We start from the raw sequence: 10,000 nt of genomic DNA, 5'->3' as shown, positions 1-10,000 counted from the left end.
ATAAAAATTTTTCTCAGGCCCAGCACACCTGTAGTCCTAGCTCTCTGGGAGACTGAGGCAGCAGGATTGCAGGAAGTCAGGAGTTCAAACCAGCCTGAGCAAGAGCAAAACCCCATCTCTACTATAAACACAAAGAAATTAATTGGCCAAGTAATATATATAGAAAGAAAAATGAGCCAGGCGTGGCGGCATATCCCTGTAGTCCCAGCTGTTTGGGAGGCTGAGGCAGGAGGATTGCTTGAGCCTAGGAGGTTGAGGTTGCTGTGAGCTAGTCTGAAGCCATAGCATCCTAGCCCGGGCCCTAAAAGTGAGACTCTGTCTCAAAAAAAAAGAAAAAATTAATAATAATAAAAAAGGTCTTACTTTCCAGAAAAAGCAGGGAGGGAGAGATAATAATTTCTCTCTCTCTCTCTCTGTTTCTCTCTCTCTCGCTCTCTCTCTCTCTCTCTCTGTATATATTTTCTGTGATTTTCTCCAAAGTGTTCTTTTCTTCAGGAACTGGCCCAGAGAACTGATACATGAGGTGGACCCCGGATTGAATACTGAATGACAGTTTCAGTAAAACATTTTGGAATGCAAGAGAACTTTGGTCAGAGGGAGACATTAACATGATAAAAGTGGAGTCAAGCTTGAGATCCAGTTAAGTGGACCCCTAAAGTGAGGCGAGCTAGCAAGGAAAAGACAAGGGGTAAGGAGAAGTCACAGCAAGGAGGTGGGAGGAGGCTTTGCTGGGCTGGCGACCCCATCACACTGCTGCTATAGACAGAATGTCTGCTATAGACAGAATAAAAGAGAAAAGAGATAAGCAGGGAGGGAGACATAAAAATTTCTCTCAGGCCCAGCACAGCTGCAATCCTAGCTCTGGGAGGCCAAGGTGGGAGGATTGCTGGAGGTCAGGAATTCAAACCAGCCTGAGCAAGAGGAAGACCCCATCTCTACTATAAATAGAAAGAAATTAATTGGCCAAGTAATATATATAGGAAGAAACATTAGCCAGGCATGCTGGCACATGCCTGTAGTCCCAACTACTCAAGAGGCTGAGACAGAAGGATCACTTGAACCCAGGATTTTGAGGTTGCTGTGAGCTAAGCTGAAGCCATAGCACCCTAGCCCAGGCCCTAAGAGTGAGACTCTGTCTCAAAAAAAAAGAAAAAATTAATAATAATAAAAAAGGTCTGTCTTACCAGAAAAAGGAGGGAGGGAGAGATAAAAATTTCTCTCTCTCCCTCTCTCTCTCTCTGTATATATATATATATATATAATGTATATATATATATATATATGCATGCATGAATGAATGAATGAATAAATAAATAAATAAAAGTATGTTAAAAAATACATAGAGTGAGGGTTCTCCGCTTTAACCATTATTGTGGTTAATCATTTCACTGGTCTCAGCTGGGCCAAAAACAAGGCCTGTGGGTCTGGGGACTGCTCAGAAGTTTTAAGAAAGGAATTAACTCCTCTTGGGGATAGAGGCCAGACTACAAGTTTCCAACATCAGGGGGTGGGGGGGAAGTTTTAAAAGGACACAAAATGTTTCTTTCCTTTATTTTTTTTTCCCTCTGTCTAGACCATTCCCTCTATTACACTGTGAAATTCATGATGTTGAATATTTTTTCCTGGGAGAAACTTTGTGGTCGGCTACGTGAAGTAGGAAGGGTGTTTTATATGTTTCCAGGACATCATAAAAAATTGAGCAGACTCATCTAGGATCATTAGGGAAGTGAATGATTTGCCTCTCCTAAATGTTGAGCTACCACAACAAGCTGCAGGAGGGGACACTCCCGGACACCTATCCACTGACACAGGCCCCACGGGAGTGTGTTGCTCACCCTATTCATTTAGAAATGTATACTTTGGAATCAATAAAATAAAATTCACAGGAAGAGAAAATACATTGTTCTCAGCCTAGGATAAAAAGTCACAAGTTGTTGTAGAATTCATTCTGTGATTTAAATTTTTAAACGATATTCCATAAACCTAAAAAAAAAACACACAAATAAACAAAAAAAAAACAAAGATTAAACAGAAACCGGGAAAAGAAAAAAAAAAAAAAACCCTGGGCAGAGGCCTACGGTGGGGGCGGGGAGGCAGGCAGGGAGCGGGAGGAGGAGGAGGGGCCCCTCCCTGGGACAACAGGGAGGGGGTTGGGCGGAGACCCTCTGGAGGCTAGAGGCGCCTGGGGCTGGCGGGCCCAGGCAGAACCTGTCATACAATGTAGCAGATTTGAAAGCCGGCCTCCACACCTGGGGTGGGGGTGGGGTCCACTCTTAAGCTCCCAACATGGCCTGACTTTACCCATCCCCAAGTCTGATCAAAGTGGCCACTAGGTGACCCCTAAGTACCGGTGCCAGTGTCAGCCAGACAAGAGGGGACCCTCTGATGGGGCTGACAGCGATTTTTTTTTTTCTTTCTAAAGCTTGCCTCCATTTTCCACCTAGGTCTACAGGTATACCCTTAAAATGGATGCTGGTATTGAGGAAACAGGAAGTATTTTTTTCCAGTCATTTATCTGGTCCTCAATCCTCATTATTTATCATGTCCACCCGCCAAGTAATATATATAGAAAGAAAAATTAGCCAGGCATGCTGGCACATGCCTGTAGTCCCAGCTACTCAAGAGGCTGAGACAGAAGGATGACTTGAGGCCAGGAGTTTGAGGTTGCTGTGAGCTAAGCTGACACCATAGCACTCTAGCCCGGGCACCAAAAGTGAGACTCTGTCAAAAAAAAAAAAAAAAATTAAGAACTATGGACTTAGCAGTAAAAGCAGGGATTCAGAGATAAAAATTTCACTCTCTCTCTCTCTCTGTATGTATGTGTGTATATATAAATCTGCTATAGAGAGAATAAAAGAGATAAGAAGGGAGGGAGAGATAAAAATTCCTCTCTCTCTCTCTCTGTATATATATACATATATATATATATATATATAAACATCTGCTATAGACAGAATAAAAGAGATAAGCAGGGATGGAGAGATAAAATTTCACTCACTCTCTCTCTCTCTCTCTCTCTATGTATATATATATGGAGAGAGAGAGATCTGCTATAGACAGAATAAAAGAGATAAGCAGGGATGGAGAGATAAAAATTTCACTCACTCTCTCTCTCTCTCTCTATATATATATATATAAATCTGCTATAGACAGAATAAAAGAAATAAAAAGGGAGGGAGAGATATAAATTCCTCTCTCTCTCTCTCTCTCTCTATATATATATATATATATAAATCTGCTATAGACAGAATAAAAGAGATAAGCAGGGAGGGAGAGATAAAAATTTCACTCTCTCTCTCTCTCTGTGTATATATATAAATCTGCTATAGACAGAATAAAAGAGATAAGAAGGGAGGTAGAGATAAAAATTTCACTCTCTCTCTCTCTCCATATATATATATATATATAAATCTGCTATAGACAGAATAAAAGAGATAAGCAGGGAGGGAGAGATAAATATTTCACTCTCTCTCTCTTTCTCTCTCTCTCTGTATATATATATATAAATCTGCTATAGACAGAATAAAAGAGATAAGAAGGGAGGGAGAGATATAAATTCCTCTCTCTCTCTCTGTCTCTCTCTCTCTGTCTATATATATATATATATATATATATATCTGCTATAGACAGAATAAAAGAGATAAGCTGGGATGGAGAGATAAGAATTTCACTCAGTCTCTCTCTCTCTCTCTCTATATATATATATAAATCTGCTATAGACAGAATAAAAGAGATAAGAAGGGAGGGAGAGATATGAATTCCTCTGTCTCTCTGTCTCTCTGTCTCTCTCTCTATATATATATATATATATATAAATCTGCTATTGACAGAATAAAAGAGATAAGCTGGGATGGAGAGATAAAAATTCTCTCTCTCTCTCTCTCTATATATATATATATATAAATCTGCTATAGACAGAATAAAAGAGATAAGCAGGGATGGAGAGATAAAAATTTCACTCTCTCTCTCTCTGTATATATATAAATCTGCTATAGACAGAATAAAAGAGATAAGAAGGGAGGGAGAGATAAAAATTTCACTCTCTCTCTCTCCATGTATATATATATATATAAATCTGCTATAGACAGAATAAAAGAGATAAGCAGGGAGGGAGAGATAAATATTTCACTCTCTCTCTCTTTCTCTCTCTCTCTGTGTATATATATATAAATCTGCTATAGACAGAATTAAAGAGATAAGCAGGGAGGGAGAGATAAAAATTTTTCTCAGGCCCAGCACACCTGTAGTCCTAGCTCTCTGGGAGACTGAGGCAGCAGGATTGCAGGAAGTCAGGAGTTCAAACCAGCCTGAGCAAGAGCAAAACCCCATCTCTACTATAAACACAAAGAAATTAATTGGCCAAGTAATATATATAGAAAGAAAAATGAGCCAGGCGTGGCGGCATATCCCTGTAGTCCCAGCTGTTTGGGAGGCTGAGGCAGGAGGATTGCTTGAGCCTAGGAGGTTGAGGTTGCTGTGAGCTAGTCTGAAGCCATAGCACCCTAGCCCGGGCCCTAAAAGTGAGACTCTGTCTCAAAAAAAAAAGAAAAAATTAATAATAATAAAAAAGGTCTTACTTTCCAGAAAAAGCAGGGAGGGAGAGATAATTTCTCTCTCTCTCTCTGTTTCTCTCTCTCTCTCTGTATATATTTTCTGTGATTTTCTCCAAAGTGTTCTTTTCTTCAGGAACTGGCCCAGAGAACTGATAAATGAGGTGGACCCCGGATTGAATACTGAATGACACTTTCAGTAAAACATTTTGGAATGCAAGAGAACTTTGGTCAGAGGGAGACATTAACATGATAAAAGTGGAGTCAAGCTTGAGATCCAGTTAAGTGGACCCCTAAAGTGAGGGGAGCTAGCAAGGAAAAGACAAGGGGTAAGGAGAAGTCACAGCAAGGAGGTGGGTGGGAGGAGGCTTTGCTGGGCTGGCGACCCCATCACACTGCTGCTATAGACAGAATGTCTGCTATAGACAGAATAAAAGAGAAAAGAGATAAGCAGGGAGGGAGACATAAAAATTTCTCTCAGGCCCAGCACAGCTGCAATCCTAGCTCTGGGAGGCCAAGGTGGGAGGATTGCTGGAGGTCAGGAATTCAAACCAGCCTGAGCAAGAGGAAGACCCCATCTCTACTATAAATAGAAAGAAATTAATTGGCCAGGTAATATATATAGGAAGAAAAATTAGCCAGGCATGCTGGCACATGCCTGTAGTCCCAACTACTCAAGAGGCTGAGACAGAAGGATCACTTGAACCCAGGATTTTGAGGTTGCTGTGAGCTAAGCTGAAGCCATAGCACCCTAGCCCAGGCCCTAAGAGTGAGACTCTGTCTCAAAAAAAAAGAAAAAATTAATAATAATAAAAAAGGTCTGTCTTACCAGAAAAAGGAGGGAGGGAGAGATAAAAATTTCTCTCTCTCTCTCTCTCTCTCTCTGTATATATATATATATAATGTATATATATATATATATATATATATATATGCATGCATGAATGAATGAATGAATGAATGAATAAATAAATAAATAAAAGTATGTTAAAAAATACATAGAGTGAGGGTTCTCCGCTTTAACCATTATTGTGGTTAATCATTTCACTGGTCTCAGCTGGGCCAAAAACAAGGCCTGTGGGTCTGGGGACTGCTCAGAAGTTTTAAGAAAGGAATTAACTCCTCTTGGGGATAGAGGCCAGACTACAAGTTTCCAACATCAGGGGGTGGGGGGGAAGTTTTAAAAGGACACAAAATGTTTCTTTCCTTTATTTTTTTTTCCCTCTGTCTAGACCATTCCCTCTATTACACTGTGAAATTCATGATGTTGAATATTTTTTCCTGGGAGAAACTTTGTGGTCGGGGCTACGTGAAGTAGGAAGGGTGTTTTATATGTTTCCAGGACATCATAAAAAATTGAGCAGACTCATCTAGGATCATTAGGGAAGTGAATGATTTGCCTCTCCTAAATGTTGAGCTACCACAACAAGCTGCAGGAGGGGACCCTCCCGGACACCTATCCACTGACACAGGCCCCACGGGAGTGTGTTGCTCACCCTATTCATTTAGAAATGTATACTTTGGAATCAATAAAATAAAATTCACAGGAAGAGAAAATACATTGTTCTCAGCCTAGGATAAAAAGTCACAAGTTGTTGTAGAATTCATTCTGTGATTTAAATTTTTAAACGATATTCCATAAACCTAAAAAAAAAACACACAAATAAACAAAAAAAAAAACAAAGATTAAACAGAAACCGGGAAAAGAAAAAAAAAAAAAAAACCCTGGGCAGAGGCCTACGGTGGGGGCGGGGAGGCAGGCAGGGAGCGGGAGGAGGAGGGGCCCCTCCCTGGGACAACAGGGAGGGGGGTTGGGCGGAGACCCTCTGGAGGCTAGAGGCGCCTGGGGCTGGCGGGCCCAGGCAGAACCTGTCATACAATGTAGCAGATTTGAAAGCCGGCCTCCACACCTGGGGTGGGGGTGGGGTCCACTCTTAAGCTCCCAACATGGCCTGACTTTACCCATCCCCAAGTCTGATCAAAGTGGCCACTAGGTGACCCCTAAGTACCGGTGCCAGTGTCAGCCAGACAAGAGGGGACCCTCTGATGGGGCTGACAGCGATTTTTTTTTTTCTTTCTAAAGCTTGCCTCCATTTTCCACCTAGGTCTACAGGTATACCCTTAAAATGGATGCTGGTATTGAGGAAACAGGAAGTATTTTTTTCCAGTCATTTATCTGGTCCTCAATCCTCATTATTTATCATGTCCACCCGCCAAGTAATATATATAGAAAGAAAAATTAGCCAGGCATGCTGGCACATGCCTGTAGTCCCAGCTACTCAAGAGGCTGAGACAGAAGGATGACTTGAGGCCAGGAGTTTGAGGTTGCTGTGAGCTAAGCTGACACCATAGCACTCTAGCCCGGGCACCAAAAGTGAGACTCTGTCAAAAAAAAAAAAAAAAATTAAGAACTATGGACTTAGCTGTAAAAGCAGGGATTCAGAGATAAAAATTTCACTCTCTCTCTCTCTCTGTATGTATGTGTGTATATATAAATCTGCTATAGAGAGAATAAAAGAGATAAGAAGGGAGGGAGAGATAAAAATTCCTCTCTCTCTCTCTCTATATATATATACATATATATATATATATATAAAAATCTGCTATAGACAGAATAAAAGAGATAAGCAGGGATGGAGAGATAAAATTTCACTCACTCTCTCTCTCTCTCTCTCTATGTATATATATATGGAGAGAGAGAGATCTGCTATAGACAGAATAAAAGAGATAAGCAGGGATGGAGAGATAAAAATTTCACTCACTCTCTCTCTCTCTATATATATATATATATAAATCTGCTATAGACAGAATAAAAGAGATAAGCAGGGAGGGAGAGATAAAAATTTCACTCTCTCTCTCTCTCTCTGTGTATATATATAAATCTGCTATAGACAGAATAAAAGAGATAAGCAGGGAGGGAGAGATAAAAATTTCACTCTCTCTCTCTCTCTCTGTGTATATATATAAATCTGCTATAGACAGAATAAAAGAGATAAGAAGGGAGGTAGAGATAAAAATTTCACTCTCTCTCTCTCTCCATATATATATATATATATATAAATCTGCTATAGACAGAATAAAAGAGATAAGCAGGGAGGGAGAGATAAATATTTCACTCTCTCTCTCTTTCTCTCTCTCTCTGTGTATATATATATAAATCTGCTATAGACAGAATAAAAGAGATAAGAAGGGAGGGAGAGATATAAATTCCTCTCTCTCTCTCTCTCTCTGTCTCTCTCTCTGTCTATATATATATATATATCTGCTATAGACAGAATAAAAGAGATAAGCTGGGATGGAGAGATAAGAATTTCACTCACTCTCTCTCTCTCTCTCCATATATATATATATATATATATATAAATCTGCTATAGACAGAATAAAAGAGATAAGAAGGGAGGGAGAGATATGAATTCCTCTGTCTCTCTGTCTCTCTCTCTCTCTATATATATATATATAAATCTGCTATTGACAGAATAAAAGAGATAAGCTGGGATGGAGATATAAAAATTCTCTCTCTCTCTCTCTCTCTCTCTATATATATAAATCTGCTATAGACAGAATAAAAGAGATAAGCAGGGATGGAGAGATAAAAATTTCACTCTCTCTCTCTCTGTATATATATAAATCTGCTATAGACAGAATAAAAGAGATAAGAAGGGAGGGAGAGATAAAAATTTCACTCTCTCTCTCCATATATATATATATATATAAATCTGCTATAGACAGAATAAAAGAGATAAGCAGGGAGGGAGAGATAAATATTTCACTCTCTCTCTCTTTCTCTCTCTCTCTGTGTATATATATATAAATCTGCTATAGACAGAATTAAAGAGATAAGCAGGGAGGGAGAGATAAAAATTTTTCTCAGGCCCAGCACACCTGTAGTCCTAGCTCTCTGGGAGACTGAGGCAGCAGGATTGCAGGAAGTCAGGAGTTCAAACCAGCCTGAGCAAGAGCAAAACCCCATCTCTACTATAAACACAAAGAAATTAATTGGCCAAGTAATATATATAGAAAGAAAAATGAGCCAGGCGTGGCGGCATATCCCTGTAGTCCCAGCTGTTTGGGAGGCTGAGGCAGGAGGATTGCTTGAGCCTAGGAGGTTGAGGTTGCTGTGAGCTAGTCTGAAGCCATAGCATCCTAGCCCGGGCCCTAAAAGTGAGACTCTGTCTCAAAAAAAAAGAAAAAATTAATAATAATAAAAAAGGTCTTACTTTCCAGAAAAAGCAGGGAGGGAGAGATAATAATTTCTCTCTCTCTCTCTCTGTTTCTCTCTCTCTCTCTCTCTCTCTCTGTATATATTTTCTGTGATTTTCTCCAAAGTGTTCTTTTCTTCAGGAACTGGCCCAGAGAACTGATACATGAGGTGGACCCCGGATTGAATACTGAATGACAGTTTCAGTAAAACATTTTGGAATGCAAGAGAACTTTGGTCAGAGGGAGACATTAACATGATAAAAGTGGAGTCAAGCTTGAGATCCAGTTAAGTGGACCCCTAAAGTGAGGCGAGCTAGCAAGGAAAAGACAAGGGGTAAGGAGAAGTCACAGCAAGGAGGTGGGAGGAGGCTTTGCTGGGCTGGCGACCCCATCACACTGCTGCTATAGACAGAATGTCTGCTATAGACAGAATAAAAGAGAAAAGAGATAAGCAGGGAGGGAGACATAAAAATTTCTCTCAGGCCCAGCACAGCTGCAATCCTAGCTCTGGGAGGCCAAGGTGGGAGGATTGCTGGAGGTCAGGAATTCAAACCAGCCTGAGCAAGAGGAAGACCCCATCTCTACTATAAATAGAAAGAAATTAATTGGCCAAGTAATATATATAGGAAGAAAAATTAGCCAGGCATGCTGGCACATGCCTGTAGTCCCAACTACTCAAGAGGCTGAGACAGAAGGATCACTTGAACCCAGGAGTTTGAGGTTGCTGTGAGCTAAGCTGAAGCCATAGCACCCTAGCCCAGGCCCTAAGAGTGAGACTCTGTCTCAAAAAAAAGAAAAAATTAATAATAATAAAAAAGGTCTGTCTTACCAGAAAAAGGAGGGAGGGAGAGATAAAAATTTCTCTCTCTCTCTCTCTCTGTATATATATATATATAATGTATATATATATAGATATATATATGCATGCATGCATGCATGAATGAATGAATGAATGAATGAATAAATAAATAAATAAAAGTATGTTAAAAAATACATAGAGGGAGGGTTCTCCGCTTTAACCATTATTGTGGTTAATCATTTCACTGGTCTCAGCTGGGCCAAAAACAAGACCTGTGGGTCTGGGGACTGCTCAGAAGTTTTAAGAAAGGAATTAACTCCTCTTGGGGATAGAGGCCAGACTACAAGTTTCCAACATCAGGGGGTGGGGGGGAAGTTTTAAAAGGACACAAAATGTTTCTTTCCTTTATTTTTTTTTCCCTCTGTCTAGACCATTCCCTCTATTACACTGG

Source organism: Microcebus murinus, chromosome 20 (genome assembly GCF_040939455.1).
Source record: "Microcebus murinus isolate Inina chromosome 20, M.murinus_Inina_mat1.0, whole genome shotgun sequence".
Classification (NCBI taxonomy): domain Eukaryota; kingdom Metazoa; phylum Chordata; class Mammalia; order Primates; family Cheirogaleidae; genus Microcebus; species Microcebus murinus.
This window is presented reverse-complemented; position numbering follows the sequence as displayed.